Below are 6,411 nucleotides of genomic sequence, written 5' to 3' on the forward strand. Positions count from 1 at the left end.
AAACCTATCTTCCCTAAGTTGCATTGATTGGTTTTATTGTTGTTGTTGTTTAGTTTTTGGTGTTTGTTTGTTTGTTTGTTTTGAGACAAGGTTTCTCTGTGTAACAAACCTTGGCTGTCCTCTACTCATTCTGTACACCAAGCTGATCTCAAATTCAGAACTCTACTTGCCTCTGCCTCTCCAGTATCGGGATGAAAGGCACGAGTCCCCAGTTCTCTAAACTTCCCAAGAAAAGGGGATTAGACAACATAGAAGGTGAAATTGTCTCATGCCTTCTTCAAGGCACCTTGTATTTCTTTGCTACACTTGAGTAGTGTAACCTCTCACCCGGTTTTCTTAGCTCCTGGAAAGATACTTTGTATGTGGGTAGTTGTTTAAATGGACATTGTCCTGGGGAAGAAGCTCTGGAAAGGCCGATTCTGCCCCTCTGATGATCTTGGATTCCACTTCTTCTTCATGGGGAGGATGTTTGGGCAGCTAGGGGAAGAGATACGCAGGGGACTTGTCCAAAAACCCATGTAGATGTTCTCATGATTCCATGGCTTAACAACGTAGGACATGATGAATTAGCAATTACAGCCGTTTCACTTTTATGAGGTAATAGTTCTCTCCTCATCTCTTTATTGTTATTTGGAGGTTTTAGCCTTTAGCAGCACAAGCATACAAAAGGAGAGACAGAACATTTCTTTGTAAACTTAGAAAACCTAAAATCTGTCAGGCATGGTGTTGTGTGACAAGAGCCTTCCTCGGGAGACACAACACTTACAAATCTACTCACCCTAGATAAGAAGCCCACAACTGATCAAAGTATAGATACCATCAAAGTCCGACTTGGTGAACCAACCAACTGGGGTTACTTACTGGAACACAGGTGAAGGGTCACTTACAGGAGCAGAAATGACTCAATGACAGCTGCACCACCAAAGCCCAGCATAGGTGGCAGCCTACACAGTCTGGAAACCCGCAGCACACTGCACAGCTTGCAGGCAGCTCAGCAGGCTGGAGAGTCTTCCAAGTGTCTCAGTTGGTCTATACCTTTGTCAGACAACTCTGCTGGTTTCTGCTTCTTCTGAAAAGCCATTCTGGTCTCAGAGTCTTTGCAGCTTGGCTCCTCTGAGATTCTTCTTTGTGGCTTGTCTTGTCTGAGAGTGACTCCCAGCAGTCTTTATTGCTTACTCTTGGGAGGGAGGGACCTAGTGATTCTGGTCAGTGTCAGGGACTTCCGGAAGTCATTTGGAGTAGTTTAGAGTCTGTCTTAAAGAGCTTTCCTGACTGAAGGAATGTTTAAATCTGGTAGGAAACTGCTACACAGCATATGATAGCATACATCTGTCACCAGAATACTCAAGTAGCAAAGACAAAGAGCTGCAAGTTCAAGGCCAGCCCAGGCTACACAATGAGTTCCAAGCCATCTAGGGCTACATAAGAAAACCTGGTCTTAGAGGGAATATACTGCTAGTATTTGGGAGATCGGGGCAGGAGGATCATGACTGCCAGGCCATCCTTGGTACACGGCAAGTTTGGAGCCATCCTGAGCTCTAGGTGAGCTTGTCTCAGAAAACGAAACAGCTGGTGTTCTGGCCGTGCGTGTAACCCTAGCACTTAAGCATAGGGGCTGGAAGATCAGAAGTTTGAGGACAGAAAAAGTGAATGAAATGATTCCTAATGATATTCTGCTATACTCATGGATTGGTGCCTAGCCTAATTGTCATCAGAGAGGCTTCTCCCAGCAACCAATGGACACAGATTCAGAGACCCACAGCCAAACATTCTGTGGAACTCAGGGAATCCCAGGGAAGAGGGGAGAGAAGTTCAAGAACATTTTTGTTCACATAAAGAGGGTTTTTTGTTTTTGTTTTGGTTTTGGTTTTTCGAGACAGGATTTCTCTGTGTAGTCCTGACATCCTAGAACTCACTCTGTAGACCAGGCTGGCTTTGAACTCAGAAATCCACCTGTCTCTGCCTCCCAAGTGCTGGGATTAAAGGTGTGCACCACCACTGCCCAGCTTTACATAAAGAGTTTTGAGGTCAGCCTTAGCTACAGGAGAATATGTCTCAAAAATTAAAAAGAGTAACAGCCAAAATACTCCTTCAAAGTGTAATGATTCCTACTTTCCCTAGCAGAGTCCTAGATACAAAACCCCCAAACAATACTGGATTATTCTTTTATTTCAAGCCACAGAGACTGTAATGTAGAGATAGTTCATTGGTACAGAGTGAGGTGAAGGAGATGGTCTGGGCTTGAACAACAGGAAGGATGGAGCTCTAGACAGCCAAAGTAAGCGTGTCTCTAGGAGGAACAGTTTCAGGGTGAGGCTTATTGAAAACATTTTAGTATTAAAACATGAAGATGGCTGATCCAGTCATTACTCCACACTGTTGCCTAACTTGAACCTTCATCTCCCTGTTCAGGCAGACCTGTTTGAGGGCTGAGAACTCACCAGGCAAGGTGAGGGTGGGGTCAGCTCTCTGGTTCTGTCTGCTGTGATTCTCTTCCTGTTCCCTACCCCGTTTTAGGCTCCTCTTCCAGGACAGGATGGGAAGGACTTAGGATCCGGCACCTGCAGTTGCCCTCTCTGGTGTTGGCCTGTGTAATCTCAGACTTTCCCGTGCTGGGCTCCGTGGAGACAGCTCTACTAACTGTGGACCACTCCCTCTATGGAATGTCGTTTTGCCTGTTCCTTGTCGTTTTTTTCATGCCACTCAGAATTCCAAGGCTTCTTTGGGGATGGGTCAAAGAAGAGTCTCAGAGCCACATTGGTCTATAAGAAGCCTGTGTGGTCCTGCCCTTGGAGGACGTGGAGTTCTGTCTAGTGTTCCCTGCTCACTCCATCTTACCAGCCACTTTAGCCTGGAGAATATTTCAAACCTGGGGTCACACTCATCTTTGTGGTACTGAAGTTTCAGGAGTCTCTGAGTAACTCTTTTGAGTAACTCTTTCTGTTTATTTGGCTAACACCAGACGATATAAACACCAGAATATAAAACAAAACAAAAGCTACCTAACAATAGAAAATATTACAAGTATGAATGAATCAATGTTCCCATAGGACTGGTGGGAAGCCTTGCTGGAAAACATTGGGCAGTTCTCACTGAATATCTTCCTCTTTCTCCTCCTCCTCCTCATCATCATCATCATCAACAACAACATTTTCTTCCTCCACCCCCTTTGCTTTCCTCCCCTCCACCATTCTGTGTAGTTTGGCTTCTATTGTTTTGATTAAAAAACATGGCCAAAATCAATTAGAGAGGAAACTGTTTATTTGCTTACAATTCTTTTCGACAGTCCATCTCTGAGGGAAGTTAGTGCAGGAACTCAGGAACCTGGAGGTAGGAACTGATGGCGAGGCCGTGGAGGAGTTCTGGTTATTGACACTATTCACCATGCCTTGCTCAGCCTGCTTTCTTATACAACTCAGGACTGTAGTGTTTAGTTTTTGTTACCCCATTTTAAGTTCTGGGGGGACCACACTATCAACCCCACCTAGGTTTCCTCAGATCTGAAGATGAAAGACACTCTAGCTCATCTTTGATATACTTTAGCTCCTGGCCGGACTCTTCTAAGCCTTCCTTGGCTATGGCACTCTTCTGTTCACTTGCAGCTCAGCCCCCTAAATCTGCCCTCAGTTTAGTTATGTTTCTAATATCCTGCCTGCTACCCCAGGCCCAACTGGGGAAGCAGCCAATTGCCACTCCACCTGAGATCTCACTTGGCTGATCGCTCTTTCTCCCTCCCAAGCATAGTGAGGCTTTTCTCCTCTCCTGCATCTGTTAGCCTGCCTGCAGGAAAACTGAAAGTTCTGCCTGTTCTGCCCAGCTCATTGGCTGCTAGCATCTTTACTGATTGGTCAAGAACCAGATGGGAAACAGAGCCTTCAGTGTTTACATATAGATTCTCAATCAAACAATTTTATACCACCACCACCACCACCATCACACACAACAACAAAACCACCAGCCCAGGAATAGTAGGTACCTCCCACAGTGGAATGGGCCCTCCCCCATCATCATTAATCAAGAAAATGCTATGTAGACTTACCTACAGGCCAAGCATTTTTTCAGTTAAGATTCCCTTTTCCAAAATGACTCTAGCTTGTGTCAAGCTGGCATTAAAAAACTAGACAGCCTATTGTGTAAAAACCATTGGTAGTGAAAGACCCACAACATGAGGACTCCCCCACGTTCTGACTCAGGAGAGGCGACACCCCAAATCACTCCCAAGAAATGGTCTTGATGCAAACCACAAGAGGACTTTTATTCCAGGCGCACTCTGGGGCCCACAGTCGTACACCACACAGGGGTAGAGGATCCTGTGGACCCCGAGTAGCTGGGAGAGGGGGTATTTAAAGGAAAACACCACAACCCAAGGGGGTAGGGAAGGCGTTATTGGAAAATACCGAGAATATCAGAAAAATCACAACGGGGTACTAAAAATCACAAGTAGAAACTCTCTGCTTCTCAAGATTGTTCTCAAGATTTTAATCTAACTTTTGTGGTGGGCTAGTTCCTGGAACAGGGTCACTGAACCGGCTTGTGTAATTACCTGTTGTATGGTCAGCCAGTTCTCAGAACAGGCTGTTTCAGGGACCAACTATTTTTCTTTCTTGACTCCAACGTGGTCTAGGGGGCCAAATCTAAATTTTCTACCTTACAGTAGGTCTCAGGCACTCTATATATTCAGAAATGAACTCATGTTGGATTATAGAAGGATTTCTGGTAGTTAGATAAAAGTCAGCATTCCTTATGAACTTTTGAAATAGGTGTCCCATCCCCAAAAGGAATTGTTTTCCTTGCCCCTGCACAAGAGACTTGGTTCTTGTAGTGGTTTAAATAAGAATGGCCCCCATAGACTCACAGACTTAAATGCTTAGGGGTGGCATTATTTGAAAGGATTAAGGGGTGTGGCCCTGTTGGGATAGGTGTGGCCTTGTCAGGGTAGGTGTGGCCTTGTCAGGGTAGGTATGGCCTTGTTGGAAGAAGTGTGTCACTGGAGCTGGGCTTTGAGGTTCCAAAAGCTGAATCCTAGTCCAGTCTATCTCTTCCTGCTGCCTGCAGATCCAGATGTAGAACTCTCAGCTACTTCTCCAGTAACATGTCTGCCTCCACCCTAATAACAGTGAACCTGTAAGCCAGCCCCAGTTAAATACTTTCCTTTATAAAAGTTGCTATGGTCATGGTGTCTGCTCACAGCAATTGAACACTAACACATTGACACACACCTGAGGTTACGTATCAAAGCTGGTTAGTTCTCCAGGCTCCCTCAGTCCCTACACGCAAGGACTTGTTATACATCTGGAAACCTCCATGTTAGTAGCATCCTAGCCTCTTTCACCTTCCCAGGGTTCCTGCCTTCCAGATACAGTTTTGTTTTCTATATAATGGCAAGGTTTCCCCTGCTGCAGCCAACTCCTACTGTCTCTTGCTATTCACTGTTCTACAGTTTCTCACTTCTTTGCAGCTAACACTGATCATGTCCAGTCTACTTCTTTCTCTTTGCTCTGGACTCTTCCAGATGCCTCTGGATATCTTCTCTCTCTTATTCACAACAGAAATTTCTTTAACCATACTACTAGGATGGCTCACTAAGCCCAACTTAAAGTATTTCATAGCTTTCCAAATCCAAAGTCCCCAAATCCACATTCTTCCAAACAAAAGCATGGTCAGGCCTATCGTAGCAATACCCCAGAACCTGGTACCAACTTCTGTCTTAGTTAGGGTTTTACTGCTGTGAACACACACCCTGACCAAGGCAACTCTTTTTGTTTGTTTGTTTGTTTATTTATTTATTTATTTATTTTTGGTTTTTCGAGACAGGGTTTCTCTGTATAGCCCAGGCTGTCCTGGAACTCACTCTGTAGACCAGGCTGACCTCAAACTCAGAAATCTGCCTGCCTCTGCCTCCCAAGTGCTGGGATTAAAGGCGTGAGCCACCACGCCCAGCAAAGTTTCTATATTTTATTACATAATCACGTATTATAATCATTTCACTAAGAAAGTGAGAACAAGAGCCGGGCAGCTTAGTTTCTTGGGTGTCTACCAGAATTTACCAGCAGAGGGCAGGGCTGTACAGCACCTGAAAGTGGAGACTTGGGGGAATCCAGACTTTCGGTTTCCATCTGCTTCTGCAAATGAGAAGTGACCAACCACTGTACTTGAACCACAGGGCGTCCTTCCAGGTAAGGTGGCAGAGTCAAAGGGCAAAATGCTTTCAATCCCTGTGTAGGGTCCCAGTCGCTACTCTCCCCATGTGAGGACCGTTGCCCTCTGCCCTGTCATCACTGTTCACTTTGATGGTCACAACATAAAACAAAACCTTCTCTACTGTCTTCCACCTCCCATGACGCAGTACCCCTCCATCACATTGCTTTCACCTTCCGGTCCCTTCTGCCTAGAACATGCTGCCCTCTCTGC

Source organism: Mus caroli, chromosome 11, assembly GCF_900094665.2.
Source record: "Mus caroli chromosome 11, CAROLI_EIJ_v1.1, whole genome shotgun sequence".
Lineage (NCBI taxonomy): Eukaryota > Metazoa > Chordata > Mammalia > Rodentia > Muridae > Mus > Mus caroli.